Genomic DNA, 19,949 nt, shown 5'->3' on the forward strand with positions numbered 1-19,949 from the left:
TTGTCTGTATAGAGATATACCCCTTAAAAAATCTTTCTTTTGTTTTATCTTACCTCTTTTGCCAATTCAGAGTTATCAGAAAGCTCATGCAATGATCAAACAATCACTTTATAGCATGTTGTTGGGTCAATATGCTGAACTCTATAGGATGCACTCCATCTTCTCAGAGGGAGTGAAAATGCCACAGTTGTCACAGTTAATTACAGGAACAATAAATGTAAAAAGGTAAAGCAAAGATGATTATTATTTACATATTTTTACAAAGCACAGACAGTTTTGAGTTGCCTTTTGAGTTGAATGTTCCATTAAGTGAATGATAAACAAATATTATAGTGATAGATAATATAGGTAATATATTGGCTAAGGTAGCATGTATCCTGCATTACATTAGAACTGTTTAACACAAGCTCTTAGAAATAGAGACTGTATCAAAGAACCCACAGTGAAACAAATGTAGGGCTTGCTCATAATCTACTTAAAGGGGTATGTTACTCATATGCTAAATCACTTGAAAGTTATCCAGCATATCAGTAAAAAGCTCACTGGAAAATAACTATGTAACAAATGTTACTTCAAAATTTCCTAAAAATCTCATTGTAGAGTGACATTAAAGGGATAAACCAGTATGTGTTATTGTTGTAATAAAAAGTACTAAGCAATATGTATTATTCACCATTTTAAAAGGAAATTTACTGTTTATTTATTTTTAAACTTAATTTGTGCAGGGTCCAGTACTTCCTGTCAGAGCCCACAAGGGACTGTGGTCTATACAGGAGGGGAAAGGATGAGCTTTCCCTTTGAAGTGGTAGCTGCAGTCAGTTTCTTGCCCATGCTCAGTAGTGGACTTTTGCTGCAAAAATCATGTGACAGGAAGCCAGCTGAGAATTTCAGTTCTATAATGGCAGCTTTCTTATCACCCTACAGACAGGGGCTACACTGAGAATTTCAGTTCTATAATGACAGCTTTCTTGTCACCCTACAGACAGGGGCTACACTGAGAATTTCAGTTCTATAATGACAGCTTTCTTGTCTCCCTACAGGCAGGGGCTACACTGAGAATTTCACTTCTATAATGGCAGCTTTCTTATCACCCTACAGACAGGGGCTACACTGAGAATTTCAGTTCTATAATGACAGCTTTCTTGTCACCCTACAGACAGGGGCTACACTGAGAATTTCAGTTCTATAATGACAGCTTTCTTGTCTCCCTACAGGCAGGGGCTATACTGAGAATTTCAGTTCTATAATGACAGCTTTCTTGTCACCCTACAGACAGGGGCTACACTGAGAATTTCAGTTCTATAATGGCAGCTTTCTTGTCACCCTACAGACAGGGGCTACACTGTGAATTTCAGTTCTATAATGGCAGCTTTCTTGTCACCCTACAGACAGGGGCTACACTGTGAATTTCAGTTCTATAATGGCAACTCCCTTGTCTCCCTACAGGCAGGGGCTACACTGAGAATTTCTAAGTGCTCATTTTTCAAGAAAGCAAGTAAGTTGTTTGCTGTTTCTTTTTATGTTTCTTTTGATTTAAAGGGACATTCCAGTCAAAACTGAAATCCACATGGATGCATTTCAGTTTTGAATAGAAGCATTTTTGTAATATATATGTATTAGCAAAAATACTTCTAATAAAAGATATAGATATTGATGCAGGAGCTCTCAATCTCCCCGGTCAGACAAGACAAATGAGATTGAAATTCTCCACCTAAGAGGTGAAGAGGGTAGGAAGCACTGCCTGATAAATCCTGACTGCAGCTTCCCTTGTGAGAACCTGCAGTTGTAAGGGAAAAGAAGACTTTATAAACCGAGCCCTTTATGGTATTATAAAGCAAGCAAACATTCAGAGAACTGAACATGACAATAAGAGTCTGACAAATTCAGTGCTGTTGTTAGATTTGAAAATGAGGGGTTCTAAAGGATTTAAAATGCTATAGCACTTTCCGATATCCCTTACAGTTTAATCTCTCTCTCTCTCTCTCTCTCTATATATATATATATATATATATATATATATAATTTTTTTAATGGTGCAAATAAATACAATAGGTTATAACAGAGCTGGTTTCCTACAGTTAGAAGCAACATCTCAAATCTTTATGCATCAATAATAAATAGGTAACGAGAGATTTGTCTTTGTTAAGAGTTCTTTGGGAAAGGCAACTTTACATTTGACATTAAAGTGACAGTCTACACGAGACTTTTTATTGTTTAAAAGATAGATAATCCCTTTATTACCTATTCCCCAGTTTTGCATAACCAACACTGTTATAGAAATACACTTTTTACCTCTGTGATTGCTTTGTACCTAAGCCTCTGCAGACTGCCCCCTTATTTCATTTCTTTTGACAGACTTGCATTTTAGCCATTCAGTGCTGACTCCTAGGTAACTCCACGGGCATGTGCACAGTGTTATCTATTTGGCACACATGAACTAACGCCCTCTAGTTGTGAAAAATGTCAAAGTGCATTCAGATAAGAGGCGGCCTTCAAAGGCTAAGACATTTGCATATGAGCCTCCTAGGTTTAGCTTTCAACTAAGAATACCAAGATAACAAAGCAAAATTGATGATAAAAGTAAATTGGAAAGTTCTGTGTATATCTACATAGTTTCTGCCTTTCAACATATTACTGCACACAAAGCACATTACAGAGACCGCTCCAGCAGGAGGGCTTTCTAAACACAAGTTAGGGACTGTGGAAAAAAGCCTTGTTCTGCAGCTACTGGGTACTACAAACGTATTCTCATGAAGTCAGAGGACTTTAAACTTTAACATCATTTTTAGGACCTTAAGCAGTAAAATTGATAATACATGTTAATTTAAAACTTTATTTTCTTTTAATGCTTTATTTAATTAGCCAATATTTTTTGAGTGCATAATGGCCCTTTAAAGTTACATGCCCTATCTGAATCATGAAACTTTATTTTTGACTAGACTGTCCCTTTAAGCTTTATGTGTTAGTATCTAAGCCAAGAGGTATTTTACTATTAGCATTAAAATTAAAAAAAAAGTCAAATTCATACAACAGTCAGTTTAATTTTTCAAGACTTTTATTAAAAACAAATTTTCACTTATAACAATTTCAAATAATATACATTTTATTTCTTCATAAAAACATTCTTTTTCAAAGATTTAACGCATTGTATATCATTGTTACTGGCTAATATTTTCCACGGTTAACACAATAGTCTTCTGGCACCTTTATTTATTTGTGTTTATAAAAGACATCATTAATCATCTCAATAAATTCTTACCAACAGCCACCTGTCTTGCATGAAAACTTTAACAAATAAAAATCGATCCAAAATTATATATAACTTTCACAATCCTACTCTTAACCTGCCGTGTTTTCAAAAACTCTACAATAATAAGCCTGACTGTCTTTCTCAAATGTGTTACAATGGAAACATATTGCGTAACCTTAGATAAAAGTTCTCCATAATTTACCTTGTTCATGGGGAATATTGTTACTAAACAGCATTATATTAACATTTTTATAAAAACACTTCTCAAATATATATATTTTTTTAAAAATTCATATTGATAATTTTACCTAAATTAAACCAAACATTACCTTTTATTTTAGAGTAGTGTGCTAAAGCCATATATAGTTTTTCTGAGTTTTTTTATTTTTATTCATTTCAAAGTCACTCAGTTGCAAAACCAAACACCTGTATTTATATATAAATATATCCCTTAGGATCAATAATTAGTGTATCTTCTTTATAGGAAAGTTTCACATAGCTTAAAAAAACACTTGTTTAAAAGTTATGATAAGACCAACTCTTTCTAAAAGCTAAAATGAACATGAAACTGTTTGAGACTATACTATAAAATATTTCATTTTGTGTAGTAAAAAAAAAAAAGTTTGCAATATGTTGTCTCACTTAATTTGACTCTGAAAAGTGTGGGTTTTGTAATTGTGAGAATTGTAAGTGCATACTACAGACAAGCATAACCCTGCTACATATCTGTTTCTATTTGGCCTCAGCAGAGCAGACAAGATAAGATAATGAACATGAGTGCTGCTAACAAAATGACAATGGCTGGCTGTGTCTGCTTCAGTAATATGTCTGAAATGGTTCCTCAGAATAAGAAAAATTGTGGGCCCTATGGTGTTTTGTGCCGTGCAAAGTCGTTCATCCAGATTTTCCTGTGGACTTAAATGTGAAGCCATTCCAATCATTAAGATAATTTATTTTGTGTAATTTTTAGTAATAAGTAGCACCCTTTTAAATGTGACATATAACAAAACAAACAAAAATAATCTTGGAACTTTTTTCATTGCAGTGTGCTAGCAGCTTCCATAGTAAAATGCAAAGTATGTATTTATACAATATATATACAATATATATATATATATATATATATATATATATATATATATATATATACGTTGATTGGAGTAGCCGTGTTAGTCCAGAAATTTAGATATCTATATATAAAATATCTATAGATAAATATATATATATTTAAACTAGCCTGATAATGGGTACCATACATAAAATTATCCCTTTCATTTAAAGGATGGATACACAATAACATAAAAAAACATTGAACGGCATGTAATATAACTTATTTTTGAATATTACTCCTTTTTTCAGTTTTGAATATTTCCGCTGTCTTGTTAAAGCACCTACAGGGCCAGCTCAACCATGGGACCAAGTGGGTTCAATGGACCCAGGCAGCACTTGACAAGTCAGATCCAGTCCAGTCCTATCCGTGTCTCTGTGGGGGAGGTCGCAGGCTCCCAGCTGCATAACCTCATCATGCACAAAGACACAGAATCAGTAAGGAGCAACATTCAAAGTGGGACAAGTGCATCTCTTCCCTAACTTCCTTGTCACTTATTGCGCAATTAAGCATTGGTTGCATGCAGGTAGGCAGGCTTAGCAAGGTCAGTGGCTAGGCTAGAAGGTTGATTTGCTAATCAGTAATGTTACTACTGGTACTGGGGGTGCCATTACATTCTCAGATCCAGGCAGCACAATATCTTGAGCCAGCCGTTAGCACCTATTTAGTAATTGAGGCATCACTTGTTTTTATTATTAATGTCTTTTATCTTTGCTATTGTAACAGCATTTAGTAGCACCAATCTTGTAGCAACATCTAACTTTTAAATATTTTCATTATTATTAATAAGGCTGATAAATAATTAAAAATAATTAGAATTTTAAAGTATGAGACTAATGTATTATAGATACTGGAGGATACTTATCAAAGAGAGTCAAAGGGACATGGAAGTGTTGCATTAACTTTGATCTAACACTTAAAGGTCAATAATACTTGGAATGAATAGTAACACTGTTTAAAATTATATGCTCTATCTGAAACATTTAAACATATAGGGCCAGATTACAAGTAGCACGCTAAACAACTTTTTTGCTCGTGAAGTAACTGCACGTCCCTTTTCTGGTTTTATTATTCTACAAAATCTACCAAACTTTCTTTGTTAATTTATGCTCCATTGCGTACCATACAAAGTGTAAGTTATGAATCCCACATTTAACCTGTTAACTAGCCATACATTTAGTAGGCATTGTGGTGATTCCTGTTTAAAGTGACATAAAACTCAAGTTTTTTCTTTCATGAATCAGATAGAACATACAATTTTAAACAACTTTCTAATTTACTTCTATTATCAAATTGTCTTCGTTTTATTGTTATCCTTTGTCGAAAAGCAATAAGATTAGCTCAGGAGTGTTTACCTGCCTGCAGTACTATATGACAGCAGTTTTGCAACAATGTAATACATTAGCAAGAGCACTAGATGGCAGCACTATTTCCTGTTATGTAGAGGTCCAGACATGTGCATGCTACCTATCTAGATATCTCTTCAACAAGGAATAACATGAGAATGATGCAAATTTGATAATAGAAGTAAATTGGGAACTTTTTTTAAATTGTATTCTCTATCTGAATCATGGGGGAAAAAAATGGGTTTCATGTCCCTTTAACCACTGCAATTTATTTGCATTTGTAAACCATGACAGATACATTTGCAATAATCCTTTTTCTGTAGGGTTTATGGGTGTTTGCTTGTGGCATAATAAAGTGACTGCCCTTTAGAAGGATTTGAATCTGATTCACCTGCTTGAATAATACAAGTGCCCTTCACACACGTTCTAAAAAATAGATTATTTTGGGATTACAGTATCCTTTCAACATTGTCTATTGAGCTGATAACAACACTTTGGTGCTCTATAGACAGCAAAATAAAATGAAAGGATTTTAACATATTTCCAAAACAAGGTTTGGGCTAGATTACACTCCAGTTACAACAACAACAAAAAAAAGAGTTTACCAATATTTTCTATATCTTTGTACATTAAATTAAATATGGTGGTGACTCTATAGCTAGCCTTAATTTTTCACGTTTTATATAATCTACCAATTTGTTAGATGATGCTAATTGTACACTGGCTTTTGGTTGTATCAGCGACCCTTTAAAGCATGGTATTAAAAGGACATTAAACACTAAATATATTTTATTTACATAGTATTGAAATTATTTCATACTGATGCGTTGCCCAGGTGTAGCAACCCCCCTTCAGTATAAGTTAGGTTCCATAACGACAGCACCCATGATTAGAGGGGCATGAAATGTATTTAGTGTTTTGGGTCCCTTTAAACACCTGAGAGATCTGCCTAAACTCTTTGTAAACATAAACAGAGCAATTACTTGTGGTCAGGTAAATACAAATATAATCTTCTATTAACACAGATGATAGCTCTTACAAACCTTTTAGAAATATTAAAACCTTAGTATTACCCGCTAGCAGCTTAAATAAAACAATTAATGCTGTAATTTTCAGTAAGAAATAGATTTCATGTAAATCTGCTGTTTTAATTATATTTTCTACCAGAGCTTTATTAGTCATAGTCAAACTTTTGAAGAGATGGTTTAATGTTCAAAATTTAACGTACACTTTTATTGTGGTATAAAATATTCCTCCTGTTCTTAAAGCTAAAATAGAGAGAAAATGAAAGAGGGATTTAAGGGAAAAAAAAACACACGAAGAACAGAGAAAGTACAGAAAAATTAGGAACTTTATCTGAGAGGCATAAATGATTTAGGAAAATTAATAAATTGATCATAGATAGAGTGGGGGGAGAGAGAGGGGGAGAGAGAAAGAGATGATAGACAGACAGACAGACAGACAGACAGACAGATAGATAGATAGATAGATAGATAGATAGATGGATAGATAGATAGATAGATAGATAGATAGATAGATAGATAGATAGATAGATAGATAGATAGATAGATAGATAGATAGATAGATAGATAGATAGATAGATAGATAGATAGATAGATAGATAGATAGATAGATAGATAGATAGATAAGAATGTGTTTATGAAAGAATAAAACAGAAAAATACCAAAAAATTAACTTATAAAAGGGAAGTTAAAAAAACAAAAGACATGGTTTGCAAATGAGTGACTGCTAACAAATATATTAGATGGCCCGTGATTCTGTATAACTTGCTAAATCTATGCTGTAGATTGGCCAGGGTAAAATATCACTTTAAACAATTTGATAAAGAAAAAAGAATGTTCTACCATATATGCTAAATTCTACTCACACATTAGTAGATAAACTCAATTAAATAGCACATAGCTTGACAAAGTTTTTCTAATTGAAGAAAAAGCTCTTTGGCATTAAAAATATACTTATAGACTTTTTTCCTTCCTTTACACAAAAATAGAACTCTATTTAACCTTTTGTGCACTGTACTGGTTTTACGTATGGATTTAGATTTCCCTTCCAGTGTGTATACTTAAAAGTGCTTACGTTAATAACAAAGTGCCAGATCTATATTTACCCTGAACATTAGCCGCAGAAAAACAAGGCACTGTTTGTTAAAAAACAACAACAATAAAATACCCTCACACACACACACACACACACACACATTTCTTTACCTATTATTACAAGTCCAATATTTAAAAAAATAATAATAATACATTCAAGGTTGTCATGTGTACCTGTAAATCCAATATTAAGCCGGACGTGGTTTTTTTGCTCATCTATCAAGAGACACAAAAACCATAGTTCATATCTTCTAGCACGCACACTATTTCATGATAAAAAAAAGTGCTCAGGTTAAGCAAAATACTACTAAATAAATGCACCTCTTATAGTAAGGCAAATAACCAATTGTAATTATATTAAAGGATATTCAGGAGAACATTAGAATATCGGTGCAACATCTGAAGTGGCAATAATATTCTCATTAGGAAGTTCCCAAAATTCCTAGTATACTTATGAAAAGCACCTATAAAATGTATCACTTAGTACAATGCATCTAATTAGCCTCTATTTCATGTGACACAATTAGGCTGAAGCATTAAAAGTTTAAATCAGTCCTAGGAAAATCAAAGCGTAATGTCACAAGTGACAATAACACATTTGTTAAATTATATCAAACCTGGACTGTTGTCAAAAAGAAATGCTTTAAGCATTAAAAACACATTAACGCAGCAGAAGCATAACTACTTTCAAAGAATTAATAATGTAGATATGTAGACATTCCTCCTACAATAATAAAGAATCCAACATATATTTCATGAGCAGCTGAAGTTGGATTACTGCTCATTTGTGTGAGAGGTCGTCCCCAGTCTTTTAAAGGAAATTTTTGAAAAGTATTCTTCTTGAACAAACTCACGAAATCCATTCTTTGTCAATACAGTTTGCTCCACAGACGCTTCGATAGTCACAATTCATTGGCTTCTTCTGTCCACAATGCTGGTACAGGACATCTGTAAGTAGGACTCCAAACCCATATCTGAGTTCCACATCCTCTTGAGCTACACATGGAACTTGGTGCTATTGGCAACCAGGCAGAGATACTCACTGTGTGATAAATATAGAGAGAGTTTATTACTACCTAAAGGATAAAAGTCGAAAACAATCATTTACATTTTAGAAAATGTAATTTTAGCAAGGATATTCTTAATATAAACTTTATTATAATGTATTAACCCCAGGGCTTCAAGTTAAACAGGAACTACACTTACTGAACAAACAATCTTTAAAAGGACACCAAATTCAAAATAAACTTTCATGTTTTAGATATAGTTTTAAGACACGTTCCAATTTACTTTATTATTCAATTTTACACAGTCTTTTTATATGCACACTTTCTGAGGCACCAGCTCCTAATGAGCATGTGCACATTGTATACGTATACTAGTCCTTGATTGACTGATGACTGTCACATGATACAGGGGGCCGGAAAATTGGAGAAAAAATAAATTTGCCAAGAAAAAATCTACTGCTTATTTGAAATTCAGAGTAAGGGGCCGATTTAACAATATGCGGACAGGCAGGATCTGCTGTAGCGGATCATTTCCACCACACATCGATAAATGCTGACAGCATACGATGTCAGCATTTATCATTGCACAAGCATTTCTTGTGAAATGCTTGTGCAATGCCGCCCCCTGAACATTCGCGGCCAATCGGCCACTAGCATGGGGTGTCAATCAACCCGATCATATTCAATTGGGCTGATTGCTGTTCGCCCCCTCAGAGATGGCGGAGGAGTTAAGGAGCAGCGATCTTAAGACCCATGCTTCTTAACTCCTGTTTCCGACGAGCCTGAAGGCTCACGCAGAAACAGATGCATAGTGATGCATACGAGGCTTGATAAATCGGCCCCTAAGTGTTACTGAATTCTCTTTTTATTATGCACTTGTTAATTATGTAATTCTACTGCATTTGATTAAATGAGTCTCAGTGGAACAGTGTCTCTCAATCTCTATATAGCCCCTAAGTATTACTGCAATGTCTTTTTATTATGCACTTGTTAATTATGTAATTCTACTTCATTTGATTAAATGAGTCTAAGTGGAACAGTGTCTCTCAATCTCTTTGTAGCAAGAATCCCAAGAGGCATACATGTTTGCCCTAACTGCAACTTAAAGAGAAAACACACGCACATACTACATAATACACATAATATTATGCCACTTACATTAGAAGAACAACATATGATGAGGGAAGTAATGTTCATGGAAATACGTGTCTGAATGTAACTTCATTACATGTGCAGGTTAACAGGCTCATTTCATTGTGGCATACCTAGGTATGAACACTTTACCTGGCACATTTCATCATGGCATATTTCCCTTGTACCAGATATTGGGCCACAGTGAAAAATCCTGTCTCTGTGACTCTTTTTTCACTTTACTATACATATTATTTGGCAGATTCTAAGGATTTCCATACATGAGTACAGGCGTCTCAGTCACAGATTGGCCAGATTTAAAGGATTTCCTCACATGAGTACATGAGGGTCGGTCACAGATTGGCCAGATTCTAAGGATTACCTTACATGAGTACAGGAGTGTCGGTCACAGATTGGCCAGATTCTAAGGATTACCTTACATGAGTACAGGAGTGTCTGTCACAGATTGGCCAGATTCTAAGGATTTCCTTACATGAGTACATGAGGGTCGGTCACAGATTGCCCACATTCGAAGGATTACCTTACATGAGTACAGGAGTGTCGGTCACAGATTGGCCACATTCTAAGGATTTCCGTACATGAGTACAGGCGTGTCAGTCACAGATTGGCCAGATTCTAAGGATTTCCTTACATGAGTACAGGCGTGTCAGTCACAGAATGGCCAGATTCTAAGACTTACCCTACATGAGTACATGAGGGTCGGTCACAGATTGGCCAGATTCTAAGGATTACCTTACATGAGTACAGGAGTGTCGGTCACAGATTGGCCACATTCTAAGGATATCCTGACATGAGTACAGAAGTGTCAGTCACAGATTGGCCAGATTCTAAGGATTTCCTTTCATGAGTACAGGCGTATCAGTCACAGATTGGCCAGATTCTAAGGATTTCCTTACATGAGTACAGGCGTGTCAGTCACAGAATGGCCAGATTCTAAGGATTACCTTACATGAGTACAGGCGTGTCGGTCACAGATTGGCCAGATTCTAAGGATTTTTCTGCATGAGTACAGGCGTGTTAGTCAAAGAATGGCCAGATTCTAAGGATTTCCTTACATGAGTACATGAGGGTCGGTCACAGATTGGCCACATTCTAAGGATTGACAAGAAGAAAACAGCGCATCCACGAATCACAGCAGCGTTTATTCAGGTAAATGACACACACAGAAAATTGCACACTTCAGCATATATTCCATCAGACCAACTGGACATTACCACGTCGGATTTGCCGTGTATGCACATTTACTGAACAAACTTTGCCTCCATCTGGTTCAGCTAAGTTAACACACCAATCCTGCTACAATCAGTCTATATGCTTTTTGTGTGACTTAAACCAGCTACGGTTTTTGGGACTGTTTTATTTTGGGACTGTTGTATTTTCACATATCTGTTGTGTACGTCGGTGATTGTATTTATGTCCCATATGTTTATACTATAGGGGAGTGGTTGTGTGTCTTCTGAGAAACAGATATTAGATACACCCCATTTTTACTTTTTTTTAAAGGGGAAGTTCTACGGGTGCCCCACCTGATTCAGTGTAGCGCTGTCATTTTCTCCTGTTTTTGTTTCTCACATTCTAAGGATTACCTTACATGAGTACAGGAGTGTCGGTCACAGATTGGCCACATTCTAAGGATTTCCGTACATGAGCACAGGCGTGTCAGTCACAGATTGGCCACATTCTAAGGATTTCCGTACATGAGTACAGGCGTGTCAGTCACAGAATGGCCAGATTCTAAGGATTTCCTAACATGAGTACAGGCGTGTCAGTCACAGAATGGCCAGATTCTAAGAATTACCCTACATGAGTACATGAGGGTCGGTCACAGATTGGCCAGATTCTAAGGATTACCTTACATGAGTACAGGCGTGTCGGTCACAGATTGGCCAGATTCTAAGGATTACCTTACATGAGTACAGGCGTGTCGGTCACAGATTGGCCAGATTCTAAGGATTTTTCTGCATGAGTACAGGCGTGTTAGTCAAAGAATGGCCAGATTCTAAGGATTTCCTTACATGAGTACATGAGGGTCGGTCACAGATTGGCCACATTCTAAGGATTACCTTACATGAGTACAGGCGTGTCAGTCACAGATTGGCCACATTCTAAGGATTTCCGTACATGAGTACAGGCGTGTCAGTCACAGAATGGCCAGATTCTAAGGATTTCCTAACATGAGTACAGGCGTGTCAGTCACAGAATGGCCAGATTTTAAGAATTACCCTACATGAGTACATGAGGGTCGGTCACAGATTGGCCAGATTCTAAGGATTACCTTACATGAGTACAGGAGTGTCGGTCACAGATTGGCCACATTCTAAGGATATCCCTTACATGAGTACAGAAGTGTCAGTCACAGATTGGCCAGATTCTAAGGATTTCCTTACATGAGTACAGGCGTGTCAGTCACAGATTGGCCAGATTCTAAGGATTTCCTTACATGAGTACAGGCATGTCAGTCACAGAATGGCCAGATTCTAAGGATTACCTTACATGAGTACAGGCGTGTCGGTCACAGATTGGCCAGATTCTAAGGATTACCTTACATGAGTACAGGCGTGTCGGTCACAGATTGGCCAGATTCTAAGGATTTTTCTACATGAGTACAGGCGTGTTAGTCACAGAATGGCCAGATTCTAAGGATTTCCTTACATAAGTACAGGCGTGTCGGTCACAGACTGGCCGGATTCTAAGGATTTCCTTACATGAGTACAGGAGTGTCAGTCACAGATTGGCCAGATTCTAAGGATTTCCTTACATGAGTACAGGAGTGTCAGTCACAGATTGGGCGGATTCTAAGGATTTCCTTACATGAGTACAGGTGTGTCAGTCACAGATTGACCAGATTCTAAGGATTTCCTTACATGAATACAGGAGTGTCAGTCACAGTGAGTTGTACAGCTAACCAGCCCAGATAGGAAACTACAATCTGGCCTATTAGGAATGCTTGAGGGTAGAACTGATTTCTGTGATACATTGAATGTTTACCTTAACTGCACCAGAATAAGAAATAATGAAAGAGCATTGAAATGCTCCAGGTACCCGCAGGGGAAACAAAGTTAACAATTTCACCATATAAATAGTGCAAACATCTGACTAATACACTAAATATTTAAATGGTTATTAAACATTAAGGGCTAGATTATACGTGGAGCACTAAATTAACGCACGCCGCAAATGGACGTGATAAATAACCAGCCATTACAAGTGGCTGATTAATTGCTACTGCAAGCTTGCGGTACCAATTAGCACTCAGAAAATTAACCAGAGATTAGATCTCTGGTTAATTTTCTAAAAAGTGCCCCCAAATTCCCTCAAAATATAGGGCATTATAGTTTTTTATTGAAAAAAATGTAGGTTTTTAAATAAAAAACAACTGCACTAGGCAGTATTTTGGGGCTAAAGTTGGCAGGAGTATAATAATAATAACGGCACTGAAAAGTGAGTTTACTTAGCAGCCTATTGGAACTGGTGTTTAAAAGTGAAAGGCACACACAAATAAAAGCATAGCAGGTGTGGCACTGTCTGGCTTACGCGTTTCGGCTTGGAGCCGTAGTCATATCCTATAGTGCTATGTGTCACACCTGTAATATACCAATACCTACAATCTAATTGGTTAAGAAATAAAAGACACACCTGTTGCTTATCTACTCTATACACTGTAGTGCTAAGTAATACACGAAACTCCAATGCAATTAAAGCACTAACCTAGCGTGCTAATATACAGAGTCTAGTGAGTAAAGGGAAAGTAAATTAAAGCAGATAGAATACACATAATCTGAAGAGAACAATGCTAATATGGAGAAAAAATAGGCATTAAATGCACATGCGAACCACCAGTTAAATATAAAATATTCAAAATATTCAGAGAGCAGAAGAGCAAAAGAGCAAAAACATAGGAGTTAACTCATCCTGTGTACCCTGTATACCCTATAGCATAATTCAAAATAAACCCAAAGGCATGATAGAAGAAAGATAATCATTATCCATCACTCTCAAGATGCTAAAAAAAGGGGGAATTGCTTTTGCTAAATACAAAGTCTAAAAAGAATCTATACTCACAGTTAAACATGTTGTGTTCTTATAGTATGCATAAAATACATATATGGAAAAAGGGCCTAAATGTAAAAGATGTATGGTGTGTAAAATGCTCCCAAGAAGATTACCACAGATTCATAATATCGTACTTAGAGTTGAGACCATTAGGGATACGAGTGCTCATTGCAAAGATCCAATGTGCCTCTCTCAACTCTAGTAAGCAATCTATGGAACCACCTCTTTTAGGTCTGTAGACCCTTTCTATGGCACTCCAGGAAAAGGAAGACAGATTACCTCCATGATGTACCCCAAAGTGCTGAACTACAGGGGTGCTGGATTTGGCTCTAGTGAAAGAGGAAAGATGTTCCCTAATTCTGCCTTAAGTATGTTAAAATGTTTGCGTATGATAGAACTAGCTCCTGGTCGACAGACAGAGAACTGACTCCAAGCAATTTGATGGAGTGACCTTTGTCACCACACATAGTGGACAATACAATGACATCTGTTCTATCATACGCAAAACATTTTAACATACTTAAGGCAGATGATAAATTAATTGAAACAGTTAAAAGGGGGGTCAGGTGTGCATACAAGAAAGGCCCCACACTGGGATCTCTGCTGTCTCCCACTATGCTGCCCTCTAATACTAATCAAGCCTGTGCTTGGATCAGACACCAGGGCATGCATAAATGTGGCCATAAGAAGTGCAAACCCTGTGAATTTGCACACACAGGGAATACATTTACCAGTTACGTTACAGGAAAAACGTTTACATTAAAACACTCTTAAATTACACATGCACAAATGTGCTTTACGTTCTTAACTGTTCATCATGCAGAATTCAATATATAGGTCTCACCTCAAGAGATGTAAACACCAGAATTAGGGAACATCTTTCCTCTTTCACTAGAGCCAAATCCAGCACCCCTGTAGTTCAGCACTTTGGGGTACATCATGGAGGTAATCTGTCTTCCTTTTCCTGGAGTGCCATAGAAAGGGTCTACAGACCTAAAAGAGGTGGTTCCATAGATCGCTTACTAGAGTTGAGAGAGGCACATTGGATCTTTGCAATGAGCACTCGTATCCCTAATGGTCTCAACTCTAAGTACGATATTATGAATCTGTGGTAATCTTCTTGGGAGCATTTTACACACCATACATCTTTTACATTTAGGCCCCTTTTTCCATATATGTATTTTATGCATACTATAAGAACACAACATGTTTAACTGTGAGTATAGATTCTATTTAGACTTTGTATTTAGCAAAAGCAATTCCCCTTTTTTTAGCATCTTGAGAGTGATGGATAATGATTATCTTTCTTCTATCATGCCTTTGGCTTATTTTGAATTATGCTATAGGGTATACAGGGTACACAGGATGAGTTAACTCCTATGTTTTTGCTCTTTTGCTCTTCTGCTCTCTGAATATTTTGAATATTTTATATTTAACTGGTGGTTCGCATGTGCATTTAATGCCTATTTTTTCTCCATATTAGCATTATTCTCTTCAGATTATGTGTATTCTATCAGCTTTAATTTACTTTCCCTTTACTCACTAGACTCTGTATATTAGCACGCTAGGTTAGTGCTTTAATTGCATTGGAGTTTTGTGTATTACTTAGCACTACAGTGTATAGAGTAGATAAGCAATAGGTGTGTCTTTTATTTCTTAACTAATTAGATTGTAGGTATGGGTATATTACAGGTGTGACACATAGCACTATAGGCTATGACTACGGCTCCAAGCCGAAACGCGTAAGCCAGACAGTGCCACACCTGCTATGCTTTTATTTGTGTGTGCCTTTCGCTTTTAAACACCATTTGTTTGAAATAAAGACTTTTTATTCAAAATCTCCAGGATTGCCGTAATTTTCACTTTATGCCATTTTGCCAGTGATTCCTGGATGATCGTGCTGTGGGGACGGTGTGTGTTTTCATTCTACAGCTACATGTGGAATTTTTCAGCTTGATTTCTATCATGGATTGGTTCTGCTGATTGACACTATGACCAGCCCAATAGGATTCGGCGCTTGCCGAAAGCGGAGAGACGCTGCACATTCCCAGACCCACAAGGACGCCCAAGCAGCTGAGCGGCGGAAGACGAGCACTCGAATGAGGTACGAGGTTCCCCGTGCATCACCGATCCATAATAATACCGGGTAACTGCTTGGGCAGCAGTGGGGGGGACTGACTCCGGCAAACAGACTTTGCAGTTTTTGAAATTGTCATATCATATTCTATCTGAAGCTGTTTACCGTTTGTAATTCATCAATCAATAGCTGGTAGAAGTGGTTATTCACTACATTCAATTTCTTGCACTAATGAGTTTTCCTTTATGTATGAATGTATATGCTTATATACATATATATTTTTTGTTAATATGTGTGTATACACACATTAACACATAAATATATATGTATATAAGCATTTATATATATACAGTGTATATATATTTAAATATGCTGCAATTGCTGCTCTACTTAACCCCTTCACTGAGCTTAGGTTCTGATGCTGTCTCTGACGAGGCTCCCATTGGAGCCTATGGAAGTGCGCTTTCATGGGCGCAATGCTTCCTAGCAATGCGAACGCAAGGTCACATTCACATTGTGCTTAACTTGCGCTCAAGCGATATTTAGCGCTCCACTTGTAATCTAGCTCTAAATATATTTTTACTAAGATAGTATTTAGGTTATTCTACACCACCATCTAATCTTGAGTGTTGCCATATGTAAATCTAGCTTTCAGTGCACTGCAGTGCTGAGTTGTTTGCACATGTGCAGCAACTCTCCTTCAGATGACTGCAGTGAAACATAGGTTCCAAAATGGTGGCACTGATAATTAGAGGGAGAAAATGGGGTAGATTTATTAAACAGTGGATGCTGCTTTCAACCCGTGACGTTTCCAGCTCGCCAGAAACATAAGTTAAGAAGCAGCAGACATAAGACCGCTGTTTCTTAACTTGTCCGCCACGATCAGGATGATTGACACGCCCTACTTGTGACCAATTGGCCGCATATGTGCAAGGGGCGGCATTGATAAATGCCGACAGCGATGTCGGGCGGACATGATTCTCTACAACAAATCGTGTCCGCCACCATTTGATAAATAGGCCGAATACATGAAATGTATTTAGTGTTTAATGTCCCTTTAATGTGCAGTGAGGACTGGTGAGGGAACTCATCCTCTACTATCTATATATACACATTTTATCTTACATCTTCAGTGTTGTAAAATGTGTTTTAATCTTTAACACAATTTGGAACAATGATACAAAAATAAGATTGCAACTTATTTAACACAAATTAAAATGAAAAAAAAAACTAAATTACAATGAAATTGTGTGAAATAGTATACTAAAAGATATAGTCCCAATTTAAATTATGATCCAACATTCTTCTTCCGATGTCAACAAACCAAGAAATAGATTACACAAGCAATAGTGAAGTTTGTAATAAAATCACAACAAGTTATGGAGAAGTTCTTCTGAGCTATGGCTTATCTCTTATTATAACAACATATACTACCTTCTCCTCAAATGCTGACACAGGCACATTGGAACCGGTACGGCTGTTTTCCACAACTTTACACACTATTGCTTGTGTTTTCTCTCTCTTGGAGGTTGGTTGGCATCAGAAGAACAGTGGACCATAATTTAATATCCTTTAGTCAGGGCTAGCCTTAGGGCAAGGTGGTCACCTGGGGCCCCACACCAGCCCCTACTAACTCACAGCCCTAATTATCCCACATATGTACACTCTCTGTAAAAGCCCACGCAGTACAGGGCCACAGCCAATCAGTTTGGTTTTTGGATTCTTAAACCCTGAGCAACCAGACAGGACTGTAATGCTATGGCAGCAACAAATGAATCATGAAACCCATTTTGTTTTTCTTTAATGATCCAGATATAATAAGTTATTTAAATCCCTTAATGACCACAGCACTTTTCCGTTTTCTGTCCGTTTGGGAGCAGGGCTATTTTTACATTTTTGTGGTGTTTGTGTTTAGCTGTAATTTTCCTCTTACTCATTTACTGTACCCACACATATTATATAACGTTTTTCTCGCCATTAAATGGACTTTCTAACAATACCATTATTTTCATCATATCTTATAATTTGCTATAAAAAAATTATAAAATATGAGGAAAAAAACACACACGCTTTTTCTAACTTTGACCCCCAAAATCTGTTACACATTTACAACCACCAAAAAACACCCATGCTAAATAGTTTCTAAATTTTGTCCTGAGTTTAGAAATACCCAATGTTTACATGTACTTTGTTTTTTTTTGTAAGTTATAGGGCAATACATTCAAGTAGCACTTTGCTATTTCCAAACCACTTTTTTTCAAAATTAGCGCTAGTTACATTGGAACACTGATATCTTTCAGGAATCCCTGAATATCCATTGACATGTATATATATTTTTTTAGAAGACATCCCAAAGTATTGATCTAGGCCCATTTTGGTATATTTCATGCCACCATTTAGCTGTCAAATGCGATCAAATAAAAACAATCGTTCACTATTTCACAAATTTTTTCACAAAGTTTAGGTTTCTCACTGAAATTATTTACAAACAGCTTGTGCAATTATGGCACAAATGGTTGTAAATGCTTCTCTGGGATCCCCTTTGTTCAGAAATAGCAGACATATATGGCTTTGGCATTGCTTTTTGGTAATTAGAAGGCCTGCTAAATGCCACTGCGCACCACAAGTGTATTATGCCCAGCAATGAAGAGGTTAATTAGGGAGCATGTAGGGAGCTTCTAGGGTTAATTTTAGCTTTAGTGTAGTGTAGTAGACAACCCCAAGTATTGATCTAGGCCCATCTTGGTATATTTCATGCCACCATTTCACAGCCAAATGCGATCAAATAAAAAAAAAAGTAAAATTTTTCACAATTTTAGGTTTCTTACTGAAATTATTTACAAACAGCTTGTGCAATTCTGGCACAAATGGTTGTAAATGGTTCTCTGGGATCCCCTTTGTTCAGAAATAGCAGACATACAGTATATGGCTTTGGCGTTGCTTTTTGGTAATTAGAAGGCCGCTAAATGCCGCTGCGCACCACATGTGTATTATTCCCAGCAGTGCAGTGGTTAATTAAGGAGCTTGTAGGGTTCATTTTAGCTTTAGTGTAGTGTAGTAGACAACCCAAAGTATTGATCTAGGCCCATTATATTTCATGCCACCATTTCACCGCCAAATGCGAACAAATAAAAAAAAATCGTTCACTTTTTCACAAACTTTTTCACAAACTTTAGGTTTCTCACTGAAATTATTAACAAACAGCTTGTGCAATTATGGTACGAATGGTTGTAAATGCTTCTCTGGGATCCCCTTTGTTCAGAAATAGCAGACATATATGGCTTTGGCGTTACTTTTTGGTAATTAGAAGGCCACTAAATGCTGCTGCGCATCACACGTGTATTATGTCTAGCAGTGAAGAGGTTAATTAGGTAGCTTGTAGGGAGCTTGCAGGGTTAATTTTAGCTTTAGTGTAGAGATCAGCCTCTCACCTGACACATCACACCCCCTGATCCCTCCCAAACAGCTCTCTTCCCTCCCCCACCCCACAATTGTCTGCCAGTACTAAAATAAAAGGTATCTTTTACTTTTAGCATATTTACATATGCTGCCGTGTAGGATCCACCCTTAGCCCCCAACCTCCCTGATCCCCCCCCAAACAGCTCTTTAACCCTCCCCCTCTACCTTATTGGGAGCCATCTTGGGTACTGGTAGCTGTCTGCCAGTACCCAGTTTACAATAAAAATAGACTTTCCCCCCCAAACACCAATCCCCCACCCCCTCCCAGATCTCTTAGATCCATTTTATACCCATTCCCTCCCCCTTTCTCCCACTTTTTAACATAACATTTTTCTGTAGTGTAGCGATACCCACCCACTTCCATATAAACATCAATATGG

The 19,949-nt window shown here is 36.9% G+C and overlaps 1 protein-coding gene across 1 annotated transcript in view; it reads right to left on the bottom strand.

Moving 5' to 3' along the window:
• Positions 1 to 3,037: 3,037 nt before the first annotated feature.
• C2H4orf54 (chromosome 2 C4orf54 homolog) overlaps positions 3,038 to 19,949 on the bottom strand; it is a 31,122-nt gene continuing 14,210 nt past the window's right edge. Inside the window, exon 2 of the mRNA XM_053703478.1 lies at positions 3,038 to 8,863. The gene's annotated coding sequence lies outside the window, so the exon portion shown is untranslated. The remainder of the gene's footprint in view (positions 8,864 to 19,949) is intronic.

The sequence above is a fragment of the Bombina bombina genome, chromosome 2, assembly GCF_027579735.1.
Source record: "Bombina bombina isolate aBomBom1 chromosome 2, aBomBom1.pri, whole genome shotgun sequence".
In the NCBI taxonomy this organism is placed as follows: Eukaryota; Metazoa; Chordata; class Amphibia; order Anura; family Bombinatoridae; genus Bombina; species Bombina bombina.